Source organism: Bombina bombina, chromosome 4 (genome assembly GCF_027579735.1).
Source record: "Bombina bombina isolate aBomBom1 chromosome 4, aBomBom1.pri, whole genome shotgun sequence".
NCBI classification, from domain to species: Eukaryota; Metazoa; Chordata; class Amphibia; order Anura; family Bombinatoridae; genus Bombina; species Bombina bombina.
The window spans coordinates 685,647,978-685,665,563 of NC_069502.1; the positions used below are offsets into that span (position 1 = coordinate 685,647,978).

Below are 17,586 nucleotides of genomic sequence, written 5' to 3' on the forward strand. Positions count from 1 at the left end.
TACCAATTTCTTAATTTCTTGTTTAATAAGTTGTTTAGGATAAACCTCATCCCCATTTCGTTCATCCTTATGGGTATCCGAGTATCACTTACTATTCTAGTAACCCTAAGTAGCTGACTCCTAGGGAGAGATTTCCTTAATTTTTCAGGATGGAAACTATCAAAGGCTAAAATGGTGTTTCTATCTGTAGGCTTTCTGTAAAGATCCACATTGAGAGCTCTATTATCCTTATAGATCCTTGTGTCTAAACACCGCCCCCCCCCCCACCCCCAGATTCTTTACTAAAAGAGAGAGTGAATTCAATAGCATCTACTGCTGTATTAAGGGACTCCACAAACCTTTCCAAAGATCCAATGTCACCCCCCACACGCCAAATATATAATCTATATATAGTTTTTAAACAATTCTTTAGCATAGACATATGTCTCTTCAAAGTAATTCATAAATAGCAGTTCCCTTCACCTGCACAAACCAGCTATCCTGAAACAGGACATAATTCCAGTACAATACCAGACTTAATAATTCCTCAATAAACTCAATTTGCATAGGACTATAGATGCCACTATTGGTTAATACTTTCTTAATAATACCAATCCCTGTTTCATGCTTAATTGAGGTATATAGACTTTGACATATAATGTGAAAATGTATTTATAACCAGGTAAGTGCAAATATTCAGTTTAGTTAAAAAAAATATTGTATATCCTTGATATAAGATGACATTCTCACTACCTCAGGTTGTAATATTTTATCAATGAAGATAGCAATGTTGGTAAAAAGTCCATACCTGAGACTATAGGCCTACCAGAGGAACTTTCAATACTCTTATGGACCTGTTCTAATTAGCATTGGATGTTTGATGAATCTATACTTGTAGATTCTGCAACATTCACAGGACAAGAAGAAAGCTTGAAAACATTTTTCCAATTCATTGTTGCTTCGGATACATTTCACCTGATTAATTGGCAAGCAGATCCTCACCCTTTAAGAATAGACACAAGAGAAATCCTAGATACGCCACCTTATTGCAAGATTAACAACCGCCAGAGAAGACTTCAAACTCAAACACATAGTAGAGCATTAATCACCAATTCAAGTTTCATGCAAAAAGCAGGAAAGTTGCTGGCTAGAACTCTCAATAACAAAAGGTTTAAAACTTTTATCCATTCCACCAAAGGCAACAACAAAGATAATATAGTGACTAACAAAGGTATAGCTGACTCCTTATGAAACTATTATTCACAACTATACACCACAAGCTAATCACAAACAGAATGAAGTCATTCCCAACTCTAGTGAAATGGACAAATATTTATCTGACACAGAATGCAAGCAGTTAGAGCCTTAGCACCAAAGTAAACCCCTTTCCTTGTAGATAAACAGTCAATGTTATATAACAATAGGGTCAGTGTTATCAATGTTGGTAAACGGCACACTTAATAAGGATAGAAAGTTCACTCACGTTTCAATGATAGTGTAATTCAACCGGTCAGCCAGGAAACCTTCCTAGGATCACACATTCTGTGTTTCACTCCTTCTGCTGATCGGTTCCTTGTCAGGGGTGTGGACAATCCCTCTCCTGTGTTCAAGTGCCGCTTCCACAATGTGTTTGTCAGAGCTCTGACACCTTTACCGGATCCAGTCCCAGCGGATATCGATTAGCCCATTAGCCGTCCAAAATCAAGCAGGTAAAAAGAATGTAAAGGCTACATTCTCACAGAAAGGACGCGTTTCGGGTTGCCCCGTATTCACACATAGCTGTGAGGGATATCCTGTTCACTCTTATGCTAATAGAGGCACATTCTACACCTGTTCAGTAATTGCACCTATAGGGTTAAAATTTTGTTTAACTAGCAAGACAGCAATTACTGAACAGGTGTAGAATGTGCCTCTATTAGCATAAGAGTGAACAGGATATCCCTCACAGCTATGTGTGAATATGGGGCAACCCGAAACGCGTCCTTTCTGTGAGGATGTATGTCTAACAGATTGACTTTTTAACCAATGTTATGTTTGTGTAAACCCTCGTTGGTGATACATTTTAAGTACATTTTCAAATAAAGGATTTCTATTTTAGCCGCTCTAGCCTTTACATTTTTTTTACCTGCTTGATTTATCTGACACAGTTATTCTTGAATTAAATCAAGAGGAAAGAGCTGGTTTCCTATAAGCTATCACAACCTCTTGAAGGGTAAGGCTCCAGCCCTGGATGGCATCACGGCCCATTATTATTACGCATTCAAAGAACTCCCCACTTAACCGACTTTTTCAATTCCATAGATAAATTCATCCCATTCCCAAGTGATATGTTGGCGGTATATATTTTGTTTTTTCACAAACCTGTCAAATGTCCATGACTAAGGCATATAATATATTGCTAATCTAACTATTTTCCTAGAATGCTGGGACTTTGTTTATAATAATTTTTTATTATTTGCACGGTTTTTCCTAATAAAATGCCGATTTGACTTACGCCTGGAAGGTTTGCTGGATTCTTCATTGTTGTTCAAATCCCCAGACTGCCCACAAAATTTCCATCCAATTTCTCTGTTAAATATTGACTTAAAATTATATGCACGGATTTTAGCCATTAGAGTTGGCCATATTCTCCGGAATTTGATACATTCTGATCTATCTGGATTTGTCCCAGGTTGCGAGACTAGGGACAACACCATCAAAACTATTCAAATAAGCAGTCATGCAGAAAAAGAAAATATACCCTCAGAGATACTATCTTAGATGCTAAGAAAGGCTTTGACAGGGTGGACTGGCAATTCTTGGCATCCACTCTGTCAAGGTTCGGATTCAGTTCACAGTTCTCAGCACACATCTTTGCGTTATATAACCAGCCCAGAGCTAGAGTACAGGTGAATGGGGAGCTTTCTGATCCTTTTAATATTAATAATGGAACACGGCAAGGATGCCCTTTCTCCACTATACATCCTTTCTGTTCTGGCCAGTAGAATCAGAACTAACAAAAATTTCAAAGGCAACAAAATTGCTTCAAATGAGTACAAATTATCCCTCTTCACAGATGATATTTTACTTACACTATCCTCACCACTGTTGTCTATCACACATCTAGAGAGGAAATGAGAAAGTCATGGAAAATGGTCGAATTTACTGATCAACAACATCTCTCCCGAAAGCTAAATTCAACTATTTCATGTCTCAGATTACCGACATGCTTAGAATGAAATTCAATATTTAAGGGTTAAAATAACTTAAATTTCCTTAGTCACACTTGAACACTAATTATACTTACCTATTCAGCGTAATAGCATCGGAATTGAGCTCATGGAACTCATGTTCACATTTTTCATGGATAAGCCGCATACATGCCACTAAAATGACTATATACAACGCATCCATATAAAAAGTGTCTCAGCAGACCTCTGGCGCCATTTGAGAATCTATGTATCACTCACTCCCCAGTGCATTGCAGCAATTAAAGATTGTTTGTTTTTTATAAAACCACGACAGTTATCTTTGAAATTTCTGTTTTGTAACAGATTTGTAACAGACACTTTGCCGTCAAGGTTGACCTTTTCCTGCACATGGTTCATGTTGTTTGCGGTTTTTAGGAAGCTCTGATATCTGGATCCCAGTAGCTGACACGGGACTGCCTAGAAAGGATACACAAAGTATTCCACCGTCACACTAGTGACCAGTGAGCTGACCACTGAGTGTCAGCCTGCCTTTTTAGCACTCTGTTCCACACAGGTTCCACCAGAATTGTGAGTTGCATTTCATTCTTTGTATGATAAAACTTCGATAACGGAGTTCACTATGAGGCGCCTCTTGTTTTCTCTTTCAACAGCAAGTTACTGTTCAGCACTCTGTGATGTTTTTATCCGTGCAGGCTGCCTGGGTCCATACCAAAACCCAATAATATATAGAAAGTCCAAGCTGCAGCAGCACTGTGTAAAAATATTTTTATTATAGCCAAAAAATTAATACAACGTTTCGGACCAACTGTCCTTAATCATGTATAAAATCACACTGACACATACAGGCTTAAAATACCCATAACTCCTCCCACTTAATTACAACACACACCTGTCTTCATCTACCTACATCAGTTAATTTACCAACTCCCTCAAATGTGCACAAACCTCCTTTTCAACATACTCTTTGAATAGAGTAGAGATCCTCATGCAAATACATGGTTATTTTATCATTATGTGTACACGATATAGACATTCTAAAGCAAAGATGTCTAATCATTTGTTAACCCCAAGGAATTTTATTATTAGACCTTCATACTATCTATCTATCATAGATTAAAGGGATAGTCATTCAAAAAACACTCCAGTCCATCTCTCTGTTCATACCTCCTGGCCACATAGTACCTAGTGTGTAGATCCAGAACAATTCTCTTTGTTGAAGATTTTTCTCCCTATTGCCCCCCCTCCTAGGTTTCTCAACATGATCTATAATATGAAATCTTATTTGTCTCAGGCTATGCCCAGATGCTTTAGAATGTCTATATCGTGTACACATAATGATAAAATAACCATGTATTTGCATGAGGATCTCTACTCTATTCAAAGAGTATGTTGAAAAGGAGGTTTGTGCACATTTGAGGGAGTTGGTAAATTAACTGATGTAGGTAGATGAAGACAGGTGTGTGTTGTAATTAAGTGGGAGGGGTTATGGGTATTTTAAGCCTGTATGTGTCAGTGTGATTTTATACATGATTAAGGACAGTTGGTCCGAAACGTTGTATTAATTTTTTGGCTATAATAAAAATCTTTTTACACAGTGCTGCTGCAGCTTGGACTTTCTTGTTTTCTCTTTGATCACTCACTCCCCAGCCAGCTTTTATCAAGCTGCTATAAATTATTAACATTAGCATGGTATCCCAGTTATCCACCCTATGTAAACATGTAGCACAGATCTGACTATGCCCACTCTAGATAAAACATGTAAATGGATATTCCTTGCTATGCACAAATCTTCAATTTCCGCAACAATGGCAGAAATCGACATTAAAAACTTATCACAAGTTGGTACCTCACAGAGGCTACATTACATCTATCCGACATGCTTAGACAGATGTTGGAGAGGTTGCAGCGAAGAGGGCTCTCTTTTACACATCTGGTGGGAATGTAAACCAGTTACTCTTTTTGTCCCCGGTAGTGGACACTATGCAAGTGATTCTTACATGTTCACTTCAACGTGACTTTATAACAATCCTCATCCATGGCAATATCTGGATTTTTTCTAAACTAAAATGAACACTTTTCAAATAAATGACAAATTACGCTAAGCGTCTTATACCAAGGTACTAGAAGAGAAAGGTACCCTCTTTCATGGAATGTGTGAACCTGGTCTCTTATAAGAAAAAGCTCATTACAATCTGATAGGAAAACATTTTTTTTTTCTACACATGGAGTCTTAATGGACTCAATGGATAAATTCAAAAACATAAACATATCTTTATATGCCATACTAAAAGGGTAGGGTGACCCGGCGAGTCACGTCAGTAGATTTCAATATTTCGAAGAGTGTTACAGCTTTACAAGCCAACTTGATATCTTATTTTTAATCTAACCTAGCATTAGTCTATTGTAAAGCATTTTCATAGGCATGGAAATAAGACTTAATTTCCCTTTTTTCTTATGTCGATTACATAGTAACATAGTAGATAAGGTTGAAAAAAGACTGAAGTCCATCGAGTTCAACCTATAAAAATCTAAAATACTTACAAAAAGCTCGAGTTAAGCTTAAATAACCCCATTAAAAGGTGACTCATTTAATACTAGCAATCATATCCATGAATTTTGTTTATATACAGAAATGTATCCAGACTATTTTTAAATGTATCTAGGGTATTGGCATTCACTACCTCCTTTGGTAATGAGCTCCACAATTTTATTGCTCTTACAGTGAAAAAACGTTTCCGTTGCAGGAGATTAAATCTCCTTTCCTCCAACCTTAAATTGTGACCTCTTCTCAGAAACAATTTTCTAGGAATAAACAGAGCTTCTGTCATCTCTGAATATGGGCCTTGAATATATTTATATAAAGTAATCATGTCACCTCTCAAGCGCCTTTTTTCTAAAGAAAACAGACTCAGTTTGGCTAGCCTCTCCTCATAGGTTAATTTCTCCAATCCCCTTATTAGCTTTGTGGCCCTTCTCTGAACTTTTTCTAGTTCTGCAAAATCTTTTTTTGCAATCGGTCCCCAGAACTGCACTCCATACTCAAGGTGAGGTCTTACCAGGGCTTTATATAGTGACAGAATTATGCTTTCCTCCCTTGAATCAATGCCTCTTTTAATACATGCTAATATCTTATTAGCCTTTGAAGCCGCTGCCCTGTATTGTGCACCCATCTTTAGCTTGTTATCTATTACTACTCCCAAATCCATTTCCTCCTCTGTTTGGCTAAGTCTTGTCCCATTTAAAAAATAGTGTTTCTTGTATCCAATTAATCAAGCTATTTTTCTCTTTCTTCTTCTGCTCATACTTCCCGTTTAGAACTGAATATTCTATTTATGTACTCCCATACAAATCATGACCTTTTACATAGAAATCTCCAAATTGTTAAAAATTGATTCTCGTAGCACTATGTTTTCTCCTATATAGACGATTATGAATTATTATTATTATATTTTTTTTTTATTTCAGATGTACAGCTTGAATATTCCAGTACTATGTTCTATTTCCTCAATTTTTCTTTGTACAATTTCTATTAAAAAAACTAATAAAGATAATATACTTAAAAAAGATTAATAAATCACATTCCACGAAAGCCTGTAAGTTGCAAACTGTAAAAAAAATATCAAAAAATCTCAGATCCTCTAATTCAGCTACGACTAAAAGTATATATATATATTTTTTAATAATTTTAAGGTCTTTATCTGCAGCTATGTATATCATGTTCTAAAATGATGAAATGGAGTAACTCAATTGGTATAGCAGAACTGCCCAAATTCTCAAAATTGACCCTCAAAGCTATTTCTAAAGCAGATAACCCACGGTATTGATCTAGGCCCATGTTGGTATATTTGATGCCAAATACGATCATACATTTTTTTAAAAAAGTTTTCACAAACTTTGAGCACGATCGGTGTTCCCTTACCATAGGAAATCATATGCCTCCTTCCACTGGTTGTGATATCCCGCTGTCAAAGCTGACAGTGAGACCACAACCTGTGCCTCTGTGCTGGACATAAGTACTATGTCAACACAGTAAATGAGTTAAAGGGACTGTCTGCACTTTAGTCATCTTAAAGTATTACCTCCGATTAAGCTGCAAATAGCCTCCAGCACCTTGTCTATATCATGCAGCAGGAACAGTAAAAAAGTTATTTTAAAATTAATATTGTTTCTGGCTACTATGAAATGGCTGCCAAGCTCAGCCCACTGATGGAATCACAATCTGGGCTGCATATGGTGTTCAATCACAATAGGTTCACTAGTTGGATTCAACAGACTATCAATACTATTCAGCAAAGTGCCTTGATGCAGCCCAGATCATGATGTCATCAGTGGGTGGAGCTTGGCATCCATTTCAAAGTGGCCAGAAACAATATTCATTTTAAAATAACTTTTTAACCATTTCTGCTGCATGATATAGACAAGGTGCAGGAGGCTATAAGATGACTAAGGTTTAGACTGTCCCTTTAAAGGCACACATGAGTAATGAAAAGCATGTCACAAGCCAAATAAAGAATATGTTATACTCTACTGCAAATATATATTATAGATATAAAAGACAATAGCAGTGGTGGTTATAAATTGCCCCTAGCAAGCGGTAAATTAAGGTTTTAAATCTTGTGATAATGCATGCAGTCTCTGAAGTGCATGATTGGAGGGTTAACAGATCATGTGATGTAGAATTAAATTCCAATGATATCACATAAAATCACAATTTGTGATTTTGTTTTTAACAAAGTAAATGTGCCATAACAGTGAAGAATGTCTGAATAAATAAAACTGCACTCTATAATAGATCTACTCATGGTGTGTATTTTCTTTGAGTACACATAAATGGAACAAGACACTAAATAGCCCTCAAGAGTCAGTTAACTATAATTAGAATGAAATTATTTAATCAACTCAGTGTGTAGGGGAATATATATATATATATATATATACAGTATCTCACAAGTGAATACACCCCTCACATATTTGTAAATATTTTATTATATCTTTTCATGTGACAACACTGAAGAAATTACACTTTGCTACAATGTAAAGTAGTGAGTGTACAGCCTGTATAACAGTGTAAATTTGCTGTCCCCTCAAAATACCCCAACACACAGCCATTAATGTCTTAACTGTTGGCAATAAAAGTGAGTACACCCCTAAGTGGAAATGTCCAAACTGGGCCCAATTAGCCATTTTCCCTCCCCAGTTTCATGTGACTCATTAGTGTTACAAGGTCTCAGGTGTGAATGAGGAGCAGGTGTGTTAAGATTTGATGTTATCGCTCTCACATTCTCTCATACTGGTCACAGGAAGTTCAACGTGGCACCTCATGGTAAAGAACTCTCTGAGGATCTGAAAAAAAGAATTGTTGCTCTACATAAAGATGAAACTGAGCTGCAGCACGATGGCCAAGATCATACAGTGGTTTCACAGGACATGTTCCATTTAGAACAAGCCTTACCATTGTCGACCAAAGAAGTTGAGTGCACGTGCTCAGCGTCATATCCAGTGGTTGTCTTTGGGAAACAGACGTATGAGTGCTGCCAGCATTGCTGCAGAGGTTGAAGGGGTGGGGGGGTCAGCCTGTCAGTGCTCAGACCATATGCCGCACACTGCAACAAATTGGTCTGCATGGCTATCGTCTCAGAAGGAAGCCTCTTCTAAAGATGATGCACAAGAAAGCCGGTAAACAGTTTGCTGAAGACAAGCAGACTAAGGACATGGATTACTGGAACCATGTCCTGTGGTCCGATGAGACCAAGATAAACTTATTTGGTTCAGATAGTGTCAAGCGTGTGTGGCGGCAACCAGGTGAGGAGTACAAAGACAAGTGTGTCTTGCCTACAGTCAAGCATGGTGGTGGGAGTGTCATGGTCTGGGCCTGCATGAGTGCTGCCGGCACTGGGGAGCTACAGTTCATTGAGAGAACCATTAATGCCAACACTGTGACATACTGAAGCAGAGCATGATCCCCTCCCTTCAGAGACTGGGCCGCAGGGCAGTATTCCAACATGATAACGACCCCAAACACACCTCCAAGACGACCATTGCCTTGCTAAAGAAGCTGAGGTTAAAGGTGATGTACTGGCCAAGCATGCCTCCAGACCTAACCCCTATTGAGCATCTGTGAGGCATCCTCAAACGAAAGGTTGGGAAGCGCAAGGTCTAACATCCACCAGCTCTTTGATGTTGTCATGGAGGAGTGGAAGAGGACTCCAGTGGCAACCTGTGAAGCTCTGGTGAACTCCATGCCCAAGAGGGTTAGGGCAGTGCTGGAAAATAATGGTGGCCACACAAAATATTGACACTTTGTGCCCAATTTGGAAATTTCCACTTCGGGGTGTACTCACTTTTGTTGCCAACGGTTTAGACATTAATGGCTGTGCGTTGAGTTATTTTGAAGGAACAGCAAATGTACACTGTTATACAGGGTGTACACTCACTACTTTACATTGTAGCAAAGTGTCATTTCTTCAGTGTTGTCACATGAAAAGATATAATAAAATATTTACAAAAATGTAAGGGGTGTACTCACTTTTGTGAGATACTGTATATATAAAAACAACTTTTATTTAGAAAGCCATTATAAAATCAACATGGGAATTTTTTTTAAAAACACATGTGACGATATATTATACAAATTAACTATGTTGCACGTCTGGCCAGCTACTATATAACTGACAAACAGAAGGCACAATATTATGTTTGTGCTTTAATAGACATTATGTGACAAGCTTGTAAAGGGTTACAGAAATGTGTTTGTGTTCACTTTTGGGTCAATACCCAGTGGATACAAAGTTACAAGCATTCACTACTCTGTTTCTAGTACTTATGTTTGGTGAATCAAAAATCCTAGCTTCTAAGTATGAGCTGCAATATTGTTTCAGAATATAGACATCACAATTCAATTCCCTAAAGACACAAGCTGCTTAAAGAGATGGTAAACTATACCTACCTTGAATTAGCGATCTTAAATGAAGTCCCAAAATAATGTGAGTTTAATTCATAATATCCGCATATTCGCTGTATATATCTAAATATTGACGATTATATATCTACATTTTTTATTTCCATCCTCCTCCCATAGATCGTCCGCCATAGTTTTAGTCCGGTCACGTTTTTTGTCAACCAATGACAGACCAGGCCACTCAGCGACACCCCTAACCAAATACGCCCTTCTAGACTTATGCGCATGCCCTACCTTGTGTATCTCTGCATAATACTGCACTACCCTTGATTTGTGCGCATGCTCAAGATCCAGTTATTGACATCTGAAACGTATTCCGGACCACATCTGCTGCAATATTGTATACGGCAAGTTATTACTTATTCTTTTCAATCAAAAGGTTTACTACACGCTTATTTTAAACCACCATTTTTCTACTTAGATCGTGCGGCTGCTTTATTTACTATTTGGTCAACATGTATAACTACATTTAAATTCTTATATTAAAATAAATAATTTTTATTATTGTAGTTTTTATAATACAATTTCTGGCTGCAAATTTTAGAGAAATAATAATTTCTAAAATTATTTTTTTACTGTAAAGAACGTAATTAAATATAGGCATTCATTATCAATTTTAAATTGTTCTCTTTTATTTTTTTATTTTAATTTCTAAAATTGTTTTTTTACTGTAAAGAACGTAATTAAATATAGGCATTCATTATCAATTTTAAATTGTTCTCTTATGTGAGTACTAAACTTAGTAGACTGAGAATTAAATTGTTTCAGCCTACGCACAATAAGCTATTTCTAATCCCAGAGGAAAACTACATTTAATAAGCTCTCCAACTTGCCCTCAAAACCGTGGTACATCTTTTCTAGGGAAAAAACGAGATCAACATCTTTTACCCATTCAGGTATGCTATGAAATTGAGCTTTCTTCCAATAGCGGGAATTAGTCTTTTAGTGCTACTGATCATATATTAAAAAAAATGCTTTCTATACTTACAACCAATGTGGGGCAATTAGTTTAACCCCTTAACAAGACGTACCCTGTACGTTGCGTAGTCATTAAGGGGCTTCCTAGCACAGCTATGCCGGAAGTGGCAGAAAGATGTGCTACTATTACATGCCTCAGTTTCGGAGACATGCAGAGACCTACACTATAAACAAGCCCGATAAAGAGGGCTTGTTAATGACAGCGTTGCTATGGTATTAACCCCTTAACGACACGAGTCGTACAGGGTACGTCGCACACAACCTGGTCTTTAAAGACCAGCGACGTACCCTGTACGACTTTGGGGATTAAAGCGGCTGGAAGCGATCCTGATCGCTTCCAGCCGCTTTACAGTTATTGCAGTGATGCCTCGATATCGAGGCATCCTGCAATAACATTTTTCCCCCATCCGATGCAGAGAGAGACACTCTGTGGCCCTCTCTGCACCGGCATCGATGGCCGCAATCGTTGGTGGGTGGGAGCTGACGTGGGAGGCGGGTGGGCGGCCATCGATGAAAGGCTGAAGAGAGAGGAGGGCGGGATCGCGGGCGGGGTTGTCGGGAGTGCACACCGGAGCGCGCACGTGCACGGGGGGCGGCGGGCGGGCGCGTGCACGGGGAGGGAGCGGGTGGGAACCGCTTCACTACAGAAAAAAACATTGTACAGAAGTGGCAGTAAGGGGGGATAAAATCCCTAATGAAAGTTAATCTAAGGGATCTGGGAGCGGGTGGGGGATTGGTCTGGGGGGGGAAGCTACACTACACTACAGAAAAAAGGAAAATAAATAAAAAAAAATTAAAAAAATACATTTTTATTTGCAAACTGGGTACTGGCAGACAGCTGCCAGTACCCAAGATGGCTCCCAGTAAGTTAGAGGTGGAGGGTAGAGAGCTGTTTGGGGGGGGATCAGGGAGGTTGGGGGCTAAGGGGGGATCCTACACAGCTGCATATGTAAATATGCTATACAATTTTTTTTATTTTTTTTTAAATACACCTTTTATTTTAGTACTGGCAGACTTTCTGCCAGTACTTAAGATGGCGGGGGCAATTGTGGGGTGGGGGAGGGAAGGGAGGTGTTTGGGAGGGATCAGGGGGTGGGATGTGTCAGGTGGGAGGCTGATCTCTACGCTAAAGCTAAAATTAACCCTGCAAGCTCCCTACAAATGACCTAATTAACCCCTGCACTGCTGGGCATAATACACGTGTGGTGCGCAGCGGCATTTAGCGGTCTTATAATTACCAAAAAGCAACGCCAAAGCCATATATATCTGCTATTTCTGAACAAAGGGGATCCCAGAGAAGTATTTACAATCATTTATGCCATACTTGTAAAAGTTGTTTGTAAATAATTTCAGTGAGAAACTTAAAATTGTGAAAAATTTTACGTTTTTTTTTATTTAATCGCATTTAGCGGTGAAATGGTAGCATGAAATATACCAAGATGGGCCTAGATCAATACTTGGGGTTGTCTACTACACTACACTAAAGCTAAAATTAACCCTAGACGCTCCCTACATGCTCCCTAATTAACCCCTTCACTGCTGGGCATAATACACGTGTGATGCGCAGTGGCATTCAGCGGCCTTCTAATTACCAAAAAGCAACGCCAAAGTCATATATGTCTGCTATTTCTGAACAAAGGGGATCCCAGAGAAGCATTTACAACCATTTATGCCATAATTGCACAAGTTGTTTGTAAATAATTTCAGTGAGAAACCTAAAGTTTGTGAAAATATTTGGGAAAAAGTGAACAATTTTTTTTATTTGATTGCATTTGGTGGTGAAATGGTGGCATGAAATATACCAAAATGGGCCTACATCAATACTTTGGGATGTCTTCTAAAAAAAAATATATACATGTCAATGGATATTCAGGGATTCCTGAAAGATATCAGTGTTCCAATGTAACTAGCGCTAATTTTGAAAAAAAAGTGGTTTGGAAATAGCAAAGTGCTACTTGTATTTATGGCCCTATAACTTGCAAAAAAAGCAAAGAACATGTAAACATTGGGTATTTCTAAACTCAGGACAAAATTTAGAAACTATTTAGCATAGGTGTTTTTTGGTGGTTGTAGATGTGTAACAGATTGTGGGGGTCAAAGTTAGAAAAAGTGTGTTTTTTTCCATTTTTCCTCATATTTTATCATTTTTTTAAAGTAAATGATAAGATATGATAAAAATAATGGTATCTTTAGAAAGTCCATTTAATGGCGAGAAAAACGGTATATAATATGTGTGGGTACAGTAAATGAGTAAGAGGAAAATTACAGCTAAACACAAACACTGCAGAAATTTAAAAAAAGCCCTGGACCTTCAGGGAAAGAAATTGAAAAATGGCCTTGTCCTTAAGGGGTTAAGATAGTTGAGGGTTCTAAACATAAATCACTCCTTATAAGCTTGGCAACAAAGTGAGCAGTCTCTCACAGAGTGCTTTAACCCCTTAATGACCGGACCATTTTTCAATTTTCTTACCCTTAATGACAATGGCTATTTTTACATTTCTGCAGTGTTTGTGTTTAGCTGTAATTTTCCTCTTACTCATTTACTGTACCCACACATATTATATACCGTTTTTCTCGCCATTAAATGGACTTTCTAAAGATACCATTATTTTCATCATATCTTATAATTTACTAAAAAAAAAATAATAAAATATGAGGAAAAAATGGAAAAAACACACTTTTTCTAAATTTGACCCCCAAAATCTGTTACACATCTACAATCACCAAAAAACACCCATGCTAAATAGTTTCTAAATTTTGTCCTGAGTTTAGAAATACCCAATGTTTACATGTTCTTAGCTTTTTTTGCAAGTTATAGGGCCATAAATACAAGTAGCACTTCGCTATTTCCAAACCACTTTTTTTCAAAATTAGCGCTAGTTACATTGGAACCCTGATATCTGTCAGGAATACCTGAATATCCCTTGACATGTATATATTTTTTGTTAGAAGACAACCCAAAGTATTGATCTAGGCACATTTTGGTATATTTTATTCCACCATTTCACCGCCAAATGCGAGCAAATAAAAAAAAAAACTTTACATTTTTCACAATTTTAGGTTTCTCACTGAAATTATTTACAAACAGCTTGTGCTATATATATGGCACAAATTGTTGTAAAAGCTTCTTTGGGATCCCCTTTGTTCAGAAATAGCAGACTTATATGGCTTTGGCATTGCTTTTTTGTAATTAGAAGGCCGCTAAATGCTGCTGCGCACCACACGTAAATTATGCCCAGCAGTGAAGGGGTTAATTAGGTAGGTTGTAGGGAGCTTGCAGGGTTAATTTTAGCTTTAGGGTAGAGATCAGCCTCCCACCTGACACATCCCACCCCCTGATCCCTCCCAAACAGCTCTCTTCCCTCCCCCACCCCACAAATGTCCCCGCCATCTTAAGTACTGGCAGAAAGTCTGCCAGTACTAAATAAAAGGAGTTTTTTTGTTTTTTTTTATAAAAAAAATAAAATATTTTAGCTGTGATGGACTCCTGCCTTAGCCCCAACCTCCATGATCCCCACCCCAGCTCTCTAACCCTCTCCCCTATCTAATTGCGGCCATCTTGGGTACTGGCAGCTGTCTGCCAGTACCCAATTTGCACAAAAACATATAAGTATTTTCTGCTTTTTTTCTTTTTTGGGGGGTTTTCTGTAGTGTAGCAGCCCCCCACAATACCCCTACCCCCCTCCCCCTCCCAGATCCTTTAATATGATTTAAAAAAAATATATATTTCCCCCCCCCCCCTCTTCCCGAATTGGTGTCAGTGGCCAGCTAATGCGCGCGCACGCGGTGTGCACATTGCACTTCTAGGAACCGGATGCCGGGTAGCGATGGGCCGCCCACCCACCTCCCTGTTGCGCTCCCACCCACCAACGAACTACCGGTGCAGAGAGGGCCACAGAGTGGCCCTCTCTGCATCGGAGTCTTCTAAAAAGGTATTGCAGGATGCCTCCATATGGAGGCATCACTGCAATACCCTGAGAGCTGCTGGAAGCGATTGCGATCGCTTCCAGCACTCTCCTAGACAACTGACGTACCAGGTACGTCCATTGTCATTAACTACTTGTTAATGCATGACGTACCTGGTACGTCAGTTGTTATTAAGGGGTTAATCCCTTCACTACCAGCTATTTCAGAGAAAAACTTGCCAAAAATACCTGAGAATTTTTAGCATATTTGCTATCACTCCATTTAAACAGAAAGTTTTTTGAATCACCTATGAAAACTATATATATTGTTTGGGCAAAAAGAGAGATTTTAGAGGATGACAGTTTCAACTAGCAATTTATTCACCAAATTCAGAAATTGATGTAAAGTTACCCAAAGAAGTACATATATAAAGATTAATTATCACATTCTACAAAAACTTGTAGCTTTCTAACTATAGGAAAAAAATCATAAAATTTGTTCATTGGCATCCCCTGATTCAGCTAAGACCAAACTTTTTTTTTATTATTTCTTTTTTATTATTTTAAGGTCTTTTCTGCAACTATGTCTAAAATTATGCAGTGGGCTAACACTGTATAGCAGAACTGGCCACATTCTCAAAATGTTTCCATGTGAGACATTAGATCCTGCAACCCTATTATGCCAACTATATGCCCATATAAGACCATAGATTTGATACTATTTGCCTTAAATCCCATTATGCCTGCTGTATATAAATATTAGACATGAAACCCAAAATGTTTAAAGGGACACTGAACCCCAATTTTTTCTTTTGCGATTCAGATAGAGCATGCAATTTTAAGCAACTTTCTAATTTACACCTATTATCAAATTTTCTTCGTTCTCTTGTTATCTTTATTTGAAAAAGAAGGGATCTAAGCTTTTTTTTTTGGTTTAGACCTCTGGACAGCACTTTTATTGGTGGAAGAATTTATCCACCAATCAGCAAGGACAACCCAGGTTGTTCACCAAAAATATGCCGGCATCTAAACTTACATTATTGCATTTCAAATAAAGATACTAAGAGAATGAAGAAAATTTGATAATAGGAGTAAACTAGAAAGTTGCTTAAAATGTCATGCTCTATCTGAATCACAAAAGAAAACATTTGGGTTCAGTGTCCCTTTAATGATTTAGATAGATAATATATTTTTAAACAACTTTTCATTTTACTTCTGTTATCAATTTTGTTTCATTATTTTGGTATCTTTTATTGAAGAAGCAGCAATGCACTCCTGGGAGCTATCTGAACACAGGGGCATATAAGTTCAGCCACCAATCAGCAGCTAGCTCCGAGCTCCTGAGCCTATCAAGATATGATTTTCAACAAATGATACCAAGATAATTAAGCAAATTAGATAATAGAAGTAAATTGGAAAGTTGTTTAAAAGTGTATGCTCTTTCTGAATAATAAAAGACAAATTTTGGGTTTCATGCCCTTTAAGTCTTAAGAACTGTCCCCACTCCACTAAATTCTTTAGTGAGATATGTGATCAGATACAGTCCTGTATCCCCCCATACCCTTCAGTTGCATTAAGACCATCCTTCTTCAATTGCATTTGAAGGACAGGGATATAGCAGATAACAGTGGGCCTAATTGCCACAACAACCTAGCAGCCAGACAGAAAAAAATAAGTAGAAAGGGTAATCACATCAGGACCAAACCAGTCCCAGTATCAGTGATCAATGAGCAGTATTCCAGTGTGCCTGTTTGGCCATGTTGATGTTAGTATCATGTCAGTAGACAAACACCTTGCAAGATTCCAACAGCTGATTCACTGCATGGTTACCATAGCAACCTAGTACCAAAATTGTGTCCAGCCCTACTAATATATATTTGTCTCGGTTAAGCTGCTGTGTTTGTTGTTTTTTTTGTTCTGTTTGTTTAATAATTAAATACCCATTAAAAGTATATTGTGGAAAACCAATGGTAGTAAAGCATATTGTGGTTGTCGGTTTTGGCATTTGTTTGTTTGTGGGTTAATGCATTTGTATTGTACCTCCAATTTGAGAGCTCAAACCCAATACATCTTACGTTAAAAAAAATATATCAATCCTACACATTAAAGCACTGTGGTCATCCACAATACACACAGAAGTTACCAAACCCCCTGAATGTCAGATCCGCACCACAACCAAAATTGCTTTGCAAACACTCAACTATATCGACTGACAAATCGATCCCCGCCTTTTATAAGGTCCCACACTCACCTGGGGCACACATCTCTGACGTCAAACGACAGCCCAAACCAGGATTTCGAATACATTTTTTATTTGACAAAAACTTTATTTAGACAAGAGAAATAACAAACATACCATTGGTTGTTTGTAGTTCCATAATTCTGGCGTCACAGAAATCACATGACTCAGCGATCACATGATTACAAGCAGCACTAGAAGAGGCGCATGAGATTCTCATTCAAGGTTTTGTTCTACATCTCTGATTTTTATGGAGGGCAAGAGAAGGACTTGTTATTTGAGTTTATTTTTAAACGAAGGAAACACTGATCAGTGGCTGTTTTATAACAGACACGC

General features: G+C 38.0%; 1 protein-coding gene across 1 annotated transcript in view; it reads right to left on the reverse strand.

Moving 5' to 3' along the window:
- The window catches only part of ZBTB24 (zinc finger and BTB domain containing 24), a 59,168-nt gene extending 41,812 nt beyond the window's left edge, over positions 1-17,356 (reverse strand). The window contains exon 1 of the mRNA XM_053710847.1: positions 17,263-17,356. The gene's annotated coding sequence lies outside the window, so the exon portion shown is untranslated. The remainder of the gene's footprint in view (positions 1-17,262) is intronic.
- Between the last annotated feature and the right edge of the window lie 230 nt (positions 17,357-17,586).